This window comes from Pseudorca crassidens, chromosome 6 (genome assembly GCF_039906515.1).
Source record: "Pseudorca crassidens isolate mPseCra1 chromosome 6, mPseCra1.hap1, whole genome shotgun sequence".
Classification (NCBI taxonomy): Eukaryota; Metazoa; Chordata; class Mammalia; order Artiodactyla; family Delphinidae; genus Pseudorca; species Pseudorca crassidens.
In genome coordinates, this window is record NC_090301.1 from 11,871,278 (window position 1) to 11,882,022 (window position 10,745).

General features: G+C 42.0%; 1 protein-coding gene across 14 annotated transcripts in view; it reads right to left on the reverse strand.

Moving 5' to 3' along the window:
- RHBDD1 (rhomboid domain containing 1) overlaps positions 1–10,192 on the reverse strand; it is a 114,650-nt gene extending 104,458 nt beyond the window's left edge. For 5 of the 14 annotated variants that reach the window (XR_010944198.1, XR_010944197.1, XR_010944195.1 and 2 more), the window contains exon 1: positions 10,042–10,192. The gene's annotated coding sequence lies outside the window, so the exon portion shown is untranslated. Of the gene's footprint in view, positions 1–3,095; positions 3,193–5,489; positions 5,577–9,856; positions 9,996–10,041 lie in introns of those variants that run through there. The other 9 variants (XM_067740373.1, XM_067740367.1, XM_067740372.1 and 6 more) reach the window with 8 other exon arrangements.
- Between the last annotated feature and the right edge of the window lie 553 nt (positions 10,193–10,745).

A 10,745-nucleotide genomic window follows, 5' to 3' on the forward strand; every position in this document is an offset into this window, starting at 1 on the left:
CAATGAGAAGCCTGCGCACTGCAATGAAGAGCAGCCCCCGCTCACCACAACTAGAGAAAGCCTGCATGCAGCAATGAAGACCCAACACAGCCCAAAAAAAAAAAAAAAGTATTGTTCTTTTGTTCAGATGCTATATAAGCCCAAGTTCTAACCATCTCTTTGAGTTACTCATCACTGGGCACTGCCACTGTGTGCACGATCTTGGGCTGTGATTCTCAAAATGAGCTTGTATCTCCAGATTTGGGCGTGATAGTTTGCCCTGTGACCTCAATTCTCTGATGGATCTAAGAAAAGTCACTGATTTTCAGTCTGTTCAGGGTTTTTCTTGTTGTGAGGACAGGGGTGATGACCTCCAAGCTCTTTACATGTCAGAGGTGAAACAGGAAGTCACTCCTATGGTCCTTTAATAAGAGATATGACACTTCAACCACCAGAAGAATTAGGAAAGACATTATTTGAGCATAAAGAATTGTTTTTCCTAAGAAAGTGCAGTTGGTGACTTCCATTAAACACACCAAAATGTATATGCATTTTGAAATATTTCAAATGTAGAAAATCTCAGAACATAAAACTTTTACTCTACCAAATGTAATTGTTTCTTGATACAACTTAACTTGTAGATCTATATTTAAGAGAGTAGTACAAAGCAATGTTCAAATACCCAGCTTCTTTTGGTAACTGTTATCATGGTCATAGCTTTAAAAACAACAACAAAAATCTGTTTTTAAAATCAAATTAAAAACGAAAAAAGTAACAATAATCCAAACGTCACTTTTCTCATCTGGGGATATACTCTATACAAATAGAGAAGCTGAGGAACAGAAGCCCCTGTGCCTTCTCTGACTTTTTCCCCCCAGGACCAGGCATCTGCCTGGCAAGAACTCTGGAAAGAAAGGGATGTGGCGGGGGGATGTGAAGTGTTCCCTGCTTGGCATGCTTTCACCCCCAGGCCCTATCCTGCAAAGTAAGGTTTAATCTGAGAAGGAAGCCACAGAGAGGCAAAAACATCTTTTCTACCTTTTAAGAATTACGGGTATAAAGGAACACTTTCCCAACTTTTAGCCCTGTGTTTTGCCAAATCTCCAAATGTTGCATGGTCAGACTACGTCACTTTGCCTTTGAAGAATGACTTTTGCAGAAATGCACCTTCATATTAGGCCTTGACATAGGTCTCACTCACCCAAGGGACAGCCACAGAGTAATCATTTTCACATTGCTGTAAAACACTGTTCCGACTTTACTGTTCCTTGTGCAAAATCCCATCAGCGCTAGAAAAACTTAATTTCACCTAATAAACACGCATGCTTTCTTCTGTTGAGAGCTACTCAGCCATTTGGTTGCTAATTTTTCCCCCTTTACTACTAACTTCTGTCTTAAGTCATTTCTAGAACCTACACTACCTGGAAATGGGCAAATAATGTACAAATATGTGCCAATATAAAAAAGGTTAAGTTAATTCAATTCAGAGAATACCTCAGAGAAGCTTCCTCACCTGCACCAGACTTTGAAAGAAAGTAATTAAAAGGAGGAAACGTATTTTAAAGAGAGGAAATAGCATGTATGTGCTGCTAGCACAGAGACAGGAAATATGTGAAATATGCTTAGGGAAGTTTAAGTTCATTAGGCCGATCAGTTCTGCTATAGTGCTTGTTTTGAAACAAGCAAATTTGTTCAAAGGCAATCAATATATATCAAGGAACAATTGGAGCACGATGCAAATTTTGCATCTGATTGTGCACAATTTCATCAGCACAAGCCCCAGGTGACGGCAGGAAACTGCACCCCGCTGAAGTAAGCTACCTCAGTTTGCTGAGTATTTTATGAGTTCCACCCATCCACATCTGCAATTATGACTTGACATCCAATCCGGATAACCCTTCTTCCACCACTTGACAATAATTCACAAGCTGCAATCCTTCTGACAATCGCTTCTGAAAGCAAAGGTCAGGACTTTTTGAAGGTAGAGTGCCATCTTTCTATGTACTTCTGCGTTTCTTAATCATTTAACAGGTGTAAAACCGTGCTGCCATTTTATTAGGTTTCTATCTTTTCTTTTGTAATGTGCCATTGACAACCTTTTTGAGTGTTTTGCTCCTAACACCCTTTGCACCATAGCTCTATGGTTTTTATTGCGTGATTTCGCATAGTATGGTGGTTTTAGGAATGCCTATGTCCCTTCTGGCAGAGCTGACTCTTCCTCTAGTCTAAAGCATGTGGGAGGGAGGACGGCCTGCACCCAGGGACTGCTGCTCATTAGCCATTGTTATCCCACATCCACTTTGTGCTTTATTCCTACCATCCCATTCTTTAACCAAAATCACCCAAGTTAGAGGCTCTCATCACTCAAATATTTAAACACCACATTCTCTGAACTTTCTTAGGTAAATTAGAATAAAAGGGAAAAATTCTCCTTCAACCTAGCAAATATGCCCACTATTTTTCCCTTTATGTCTTCTCTCCCAAAAGTTGTTTTACCTTCCTTCACATGGAATTTAAAACCAAGGTTCATTTAATTTTGGCATTTGTTTACTTGACTTTATGTCCTAAATGTGCCAAGGTTTCGTGTCTGATTATAGTTATTCAAGGACACAGACAACATTTGTGTTTGGTCAGATGCTTTTAGTAAGAGATATCAGTACAATATTCAGTTCGAGTGTAACAATTTCAGCAGAGAAGTAAGGGAAGAGTGAAGTAAGAACCCAAGATCAGATGCTCTGACAACACATGAAGCTCAAAAAACCAACTGCATTTACATGCATTGTGCATGTTTCACTTCTAGACAGCATACAAGGTCAAACCGCTGTCAGTTACAATAAGCTTCCAAACTTCTGGTCAATTACCTGGTTAATAACAAAAGACAAGGCTATGACATCATTACAGTTGTAATTAATTTACACAGATCAGCCTCCTGTTAATCAAATACATCTTTAAAAGCATTTAATTATTTTTCACCTAGAAAGCAACACTTAGCTTTGTTAAATGAAAAGCAACCTGGCTGAATTCAACATGAGAAGCTGTCAGACTGCTTTAAGGCATAAATGACAAAAGGCTTCACAGGGCACACTGTGCAATATAGGAGCTATTGCCATACTCACAGCAAACAGAAGCACAAGATGATGGATAACACAACACATCTGAACAGTTTCCAAACATAAAGAAGTTGTCAGGGAACTTGGGGTAAACAGACAGATTCTGGAAAAAGAAACATCACAGTGCTTTTTGTCAAAATGATACACAGGGCTAGCAATATTAACGTTTGCAGTAGAGGTCAGTAATTAAGGTCATGGACTTTGGTAAGAGCTCCACAATACGCCAGCCATGTGACCTTAGGAAAGTTATTTAACTACTGGTTCCTCATCTGTACAAGGAGATAATGCAGCCATATTCGGTGTTGTGAGGATTAAATGAGATTATATATATAAAATCATAAATTGGGAAATGATACTGTTTTTAATGCATATCAACACATAAAATAAGGCTTAAGATTAAAAATTTTAAATAGCTTTAAAGTGTCTTTATAACTTAGTAACCAATTAGCATTTTTCTGGGCTACGATCCTACATTTTTAAACTGCATCATGTGATTCAATTACACATACATTTTAAAAAAACAGTATGATGGGGTGTGTGGAAGGCACATGAAAATAGAAACGATTTTTTTTAACTAAGATAAATTTTGTAATAAAATCTCAAATCAGAGTTTTTGTCAACATTATCTTTAAATTACCATTACATTTGAGAATTTAATGAGCCTCCATTTTAGGACTAAAAAAAACTCTATATGTCAGATGGCAAAATTTTTTATTTTTCCCTCCTTTTTAAAGGGTTATAGTCTTAACAGAAATGATTAGATTATCTTTATACGTGAAAAATGGAATACTGGATTTTGTATATAATCTTGACTTTTGCTCCACAGTGAGGTGAATTAGTGCCAACTCCAATTCTGATCCATCACCGCTTATGATTTCCAATATCAATCATAAGCTGGTTCCCTCTCTCACGGGCTACAAGTTTTAGTTTAACGAGGGCTCATTAAAGTTCTCCAACTGACAGCCCTGCAGACGTAGGTCCTTAAACCAGGAGACGTACAGGGAGCAGCAATGCCAGCATCCCACCATCATTCCCTTCAAGAAGATTTAAGTAATTCTACTCTGAGGTTCGCTCCACACCAGATTTCTTTGTTTGTCTACCTAAAGTCAATGAAAAAGTGATAGCCATAACCCCATTTAAACTAACTCATGTAAGAAATGTTAGTGAACTATTTACGTAACTGAAATCCTCCCAACACAAGAACTGGCCAAGAGGGGAGAAGCATGCCAGGCGACAGAGCTGTGCACGTTCCACAAGCACACAGGACGTCCACTAATTACCAGGTGGTGGGGACGGCTTGGGCTTTGTTTCCTTTCTTTTTCTCTGCCCGGCATTAACACCTCATTCTTTCAGTAACAGGTAAGAGACGCCTCTCACCCCCATTGGATGTGGTCCTGGGGGGGGGGGAACCAGAAATCCAGGATGCCTTTCCTACACTGATTCAAGGGTAACAGTGATCAAGAATGGAAGAATAACTCTCTTCCTGGAATCTAACACTTTTGCAGAGACACTAAGACCAACAAATTCTGGATCTGATACTCAGAACATTAACTTAAAGAATTTTCCAGATCTATCAAAGTCTACCGAAGCCTCAAGAGCTCATCTGGCTGCAGTCCTGTGGTTTGGTTTTTCTGTAGATTTTCTGAGCTCATCCATATACTTCCAATAAACCTCTTGTTCTTGAATAAGTTATCTGGATAACTTAGTTAACTTAATTTCTGTTGTTTGTAGTCAAATAACCCTACACAGATACTAGGGAATTTGCCAAGGGCTGGCAGCAGATCCTAGTTTATTTCAAGCATCATCAACTCTCATTTTTCAGAGTACATACAACACTCTAGCTAACAGGAGAACCAAAACGTGGAGGGTATACAAACAGCATCTCAAAGGTCTGCCACAGGCTGAACATCTAGAAAGCAAAAAGGTCCCTTATTAATACAAAATTCACATTCCTTGGAAAGAGAAAGAGGAAGCCCTGAATACTTCCATGTGAAGGAACTTCTACTACATGGGCAGCACACACAATATTTATTCCTACATCTGTTCAAGCTCAGCATCACAACTGACTCATTAAAATACACATCCTTGAAAATTTCTGGTATCTGTAATATAAAAAACACAGCAAAATTTCTTTAACAGTGTTGCTCAAGGGACTTTCAAGGGAAAAAATTCCAAAATTAGAAGTGGCTGCCAACACACACACACCCTTATATATTATTTATATAAAACTGAAGTCATTGTAATATGTATCTAAATTTCATTCATACTATCCTGATATTGTGACTTTGGATTAAAAATGCATAAGCAAGTGACCACTGTGGAGAAACAGCTGTTGGTGTAATGACAACATTCCTGGATCTGAAGCTAGATATGGGGTCAAGTCTGGATGCCATCACTTACTAGCACGTGGCCTTGGGCAAATCACATAATCAGTCCTGCTGAGCTTCGGTTTCCTTATCCATGGATGATGAAAACTCCACTTACTTCCTGGAGTCATCAGGAAGAAGAAATGAAACAGCATATTATGTAAAAGCACACAGCACATCCCCCAAGTTTGTTTTCCATTCTCCCTTCCTCTCCATAAACTAATGAGCCTTTTGCCCCCATGGAACTAGACTTTATTGCTTTATAATTATGATGCTCATGTAACAATGTCCAAGAAACGAGATGGTAAATAATACCAACATGCAAACCTGAATGTACGCATTGTTAGTTGGCTACCAGCTAGATCCCAAAGGGCTCTTGCACACTATCTATTGCTTCCCAGAAATTTGATACATTATCTCTTCTGAATGCAGCCAGAATTATCCACGGGCTTTGAAATATCACCATCATGATGTTGCAGAGAGCAGCTGGTTGATTGAAAGTGACTCCCCCTCCCCCATGCTCCAGCTGTCACCAGGAAACCCTCCTCAATGTGTGAAAAAGGACAATGTGATATTACTACTATCGCTATTAAAAACAATCTAGCAAATACTTAGCATTTGAAATTGTTTTTCTTATGAAAGCTCACTATTAAAAATTAACTCTTTAAGAAAAACCCTTTACCATATAAATGCAAACCAGCTGCTTTCATACAACAAAATACTAAAGGACAGTAAACACAAGTAATATATTTCCACTGACTCCTTGTTTCTTTTTCCTTGAGTCATTTGTAATGCTAAACAACAGCCAGTTAAAATATTAAAGTTTTAACCGTGGTAACAGCTGTCACAGCTTAGAGGGATTTAAAAACAAACAAAACTGGGCTTCCCTGGTAGTGCAGCGGTTGAGAATCCGCCTGCCAGTGCAGGGGACATGGGTTCGTGCCCCGGGTCGGGAAGATCCCACATGCCGTGGAGCGGCTGAGCCTGCGGTCCCACATGCCGTGGAGTGGCTGGGCCTGTGAGCCATGGCCGCTGAGCCTGCGGGCCTGGAGCCCGTGCTCCGCAACGGGAGAGGCCACAACAGTGAGAGGCCCGCGTACCGCAAAAACTTAGATGATTTCTCAAAAAATGTGCATAGATTCCTCCCTATTTTTATATAATATGGGTCGGATTGAAGGCTGGATTTTTTTTTTTAAATGATCTCACTTCTCTACATGAGAAACTATACATATGTCTGACATTGCTGATAACCCTGGGAGTTGTCTTCAGAACAAGTTTGTGGATCCCACTCAGGAATTCTCAACACCTGACTTTTTAGGTACAGCTCATCTCCTGAGGATTTCTACCCCACAGATGGTTTCACACCCTGTCACACGGACTCCTTGAAGTGTCACTGCAGGAGGCTCCCAGCAGGCAGGTCCTATGCCCTTCCACCCCTCTTCTCTTAAAACCTCTCAGTTCCTGAGCTTTACAGGTAAGATGCTGCTAAACAGGGTCCCCTGCTAAAAAATCTGAGGCCCCCTGCTTAGATGACTAGAGCTACAGCATAAAAGGCCATCTATCTTTCTAAGGCATTTCTATCTTTGTAATGGTTTTTAAAAAGAATTTTTACATACACATGCATTTACCTAATTTTACTTAAATGTATAGATTATTTGTCCCTACCTCCATATTATAATACATTGCCAAGTAAACGAAATTATGACCTAGTATGACACCTTTCAAGTCGTTTCCATGCTCACATATTCATATGCACTATATACAGAAATATGAGATTTTTTGATCATTTTTTAAAATGGAACATAAAACTCTTCACTTTCCAATCATTAAGCATCCATATTGAAAAATAATGATTTCAGAGCTATAATAGCATTTTCTTATTCTTTGGTGCATGTCTTCAGTGAAGTCTCATCTCCTGTAACAAAGTGCCCCCTTCTGTGGCTGACTGTCCCCATTAACTAACTGTAGATACTTAAACAGTAATCACCCGCTGACCTTGACCTTCCAGTAAACACTCAAAACAATTTATGAAAGTTGCTCTGTTATGCTGACAGAACTGAAAATGGTGCCTTTCTACCAGGTTTAGAGTTTTAACTTTCTCCAAAGTGTTTGCTTTCTCTCATTCACAATACTGTGAAAGCTCTTCAGCATTTTGCTTAAAAAGAAAAGCAGCGCAATCAAGTAATTAATAAAATTACCTCATTTATAAAAATATTACGAGGAAATGAATGAGATCAAGCTAGGTTTCAGGTAATAACTACCTTTTCTCCCCTGTCCAACATGCACCAGTTACTGAGCCTCTCGGCGTTAACAGACATGCTTTCCACCTGATTTCATTTTATTCACTGTCCTGAGGTGGTCACACACCACGAGTCCTACTCTATAGGAAAGGAGATTCAGGCTGGGAGGATGTAACTTGTCTACTGGACACAATCAGTATGTAGCAGAGGTGGGGTTCAAAGCAGGGTGTGCCTGACCCAAACCACCGCTAAAGATCAGCCTCTCTGACACAGTGAACAAGAAAAATGGGGCCTTTGAAAAGTGAATACTTCATGATGGGACAGTGTTAATTTAGCATTAACAAAATTATTTATAGGGTATAAATATCTAAACTGACTCACAGTTATCTGAAAACTCACCCACAATACCCAGGAGCCACGGTGTGGCCTCGGGAGCAGTGGACTCTAATCAAAGTGACCTGTTGTTTCGGCCATGGTGCTACAGACTCTTCTCAACATCACAATGAGTCTAGGCTTTAGGTCAGCTGCTTCAAATCCCGAATATTTCTCTTTAACCCCCCAACACCAACCCCCTGAAAAGGGGAAGGAAAAAGCTGTAACACTGCAGCTGACATTCTGTAAAAACAGCAGATGGAGGGCACATCTAACTTAATTCCTGTGATGCTTCCAGAAAACACAGGTAAGTAGATATGATGAGAACTTCTTTGCTATCGTGGAGCTGTACGACACATGGGGAAAAAAGGACAGAAACATCTTCAGTTTTGTCTCTCGTTTCCAAGTCACTGCTCTATAATACTTCTCAACTCTAAGGCTAAGGCTGATCTCCGATCAGTTATCCACTCTACTTTCTTTACCAAATTCTGGGTCAAAAGAAGGCACAATGAAGCTGAAAAAACCAAAAGGCCAAAGAATTAAAAACTGCTCTTTAACACAATTACTAATGCGGTTCTTAAAAATACTTCAGCATTGGTATTAACTGAATATCCTACATTCGACAGCCTCAATCGTATACAATATAATGAGAATCCATAAAAATAAACTGCCCTCTAAGCAGCAGAAGAGGCACAATATTTGTGCACTACAACCCACATCTAAATCAAAGAAGAATCCTTTCAGCACAGTCTATGTACTTATTTTAGACAGTTCTAACAAGTTCCTTAATAACATCTCATCTGTTTTCCACCTGTGTTAAACTCTTTTCCTGCATTTTTACACTGAATACTTTCAGTCCTATGAAGTAACCTTTAACTAATTTGTCCCAGGTCCTACACCTAAGAAAGGTTTCACCTGGATTCAAATTCCATTCTGTGACTTCACAATGGCTGTTCTTTATCACTATGGCCAGTAATTCGCAAGCTTTAGCACACAGGTGCCTTGGCATCCATTCGAAGTCTTGTTAAAATAGATTTCTGATTCACTAAATCTGGGGTAAGACTCCTAAATTTGCATTTCCAACAAGTTCCCCGCTGACGTTGATGCTGGTAGCCCTGGAACAATTTGGGAACCCAATGCACTGCCTTCTTCTAAGATTATTTGCTTTCCCAAGCCCTGCCACACCAGCAGCAAATTAGAAGTTTTTAGATTTAAAGGTTATTAGGACAGCAAAAAGTGGCATATAAATGTGAGACATAAGACAGATTTTTAAGGAGCAATTCCAAAGGGGGAAAAAAAAAGAGCCAAGTCCAGCTGTCACTGCAAAGAGACCAACCCATCTCGATGACTCAATCATGACTATGCAATAATTTATTTTGACAGTAACACTGAGTTTATGCTCGGTTTGGAAAATCATATAAGCAATTGATCGTTTTTGTAAAGGTTTTTAAGGCCTGGACAGAAAAGGATTAAATACACTTAGTGTATTTCCTGTTCCGTATTAGGAGAAATACCACTACTTAGATTAGAATTAGGATTGTTTGCCACACACTTGTTCTGAGAAACAGAGTTACTCTTCCAAGAGAAACTGAAACTACAAGCTGTCGCTGATGCAACGTCCCTTTAAACCACACCCCCCCCCACGCCCCGCGCCTCCCAGAGCCAACGCCATCCACCCAGGGCCTGGGCACGTCGTTCCCTGTGCGATCGGCCTCAAGCAGAGACGCGAGTGAAAATGAAGAGACCCCCGCTAGACTCGCTCCGGGAAACTCCCTCCCAGTTCTCGGACCTGTTGAGAGCTCCCACGGAGCGGAGGCTGCGCCTCCAACCCCGCCCCCGCCTGGCCCCAGGGAAGCCTACGGCCTCCCGCAGCGCCGCCGCCGCCGCCGCCAGCGCCCGCGGCCCTGGGAACAGTCGAGAGACGCGGCGCGCAACGGACGACTGCATCGGCGCCGAACAGACGCGAAAACTCACGCTCTATACGGCCGCCTGCGTCCCCACGTCTTCGCGACCACGTGCGTCATCACGCACGGACGCCCGCTCCCGGACGCTCCAGGTCCCAGCGGCCTGAGGGGCGGGGAGAGAGCGTGGTTGATTTCGCGACGCATCTCCCACGGCCCCCGTGGAGGGTGGGAAGGGCCGTAAAGCGGGGCGGGCGGGCAGCGGCGCATGCTCAGTTGCGCGCGACCGCGCTCTTTTTTTCCCCGCGGGCTGGCACCGAGGACCGCGTGCGGTGGCGGTGGCTTGGAGGAGGCTCGACGGGGAAAGGACCGCGGCCGAGCGCGGCGTGGAGGGCTTGTACTTTCTACTCGTCCTCCAAGCTCCGAGTGACACGTAGATAATAATATTCCTTCTGCCATAAGTAACTATTGGCTGCCCACCACGGGTAAAGCAAGCGAACGGCCTGGCTTACATTCGAGGGACCGGACGCGGGATGGAGATGCGGCGACTGGGCCGCGTGGCGACTGAGAAACTGCCCTACCGGGCCCCAGCCCTGCCGCAGGCTCAGGACCTGTTGCGTGGAGGAGTCACATACTACCTGTGAAGTGGATGGCGGAAGAGACAGAAATCTTCATGAGTTAGAGCGGCCCATCACCCATCTCAGGGCGGAACCCGCGGTTACAAAGCAGGCCAGCAAAACAAGGTCGTGGGTGTACATTTCACAACCCAAAGTCTCA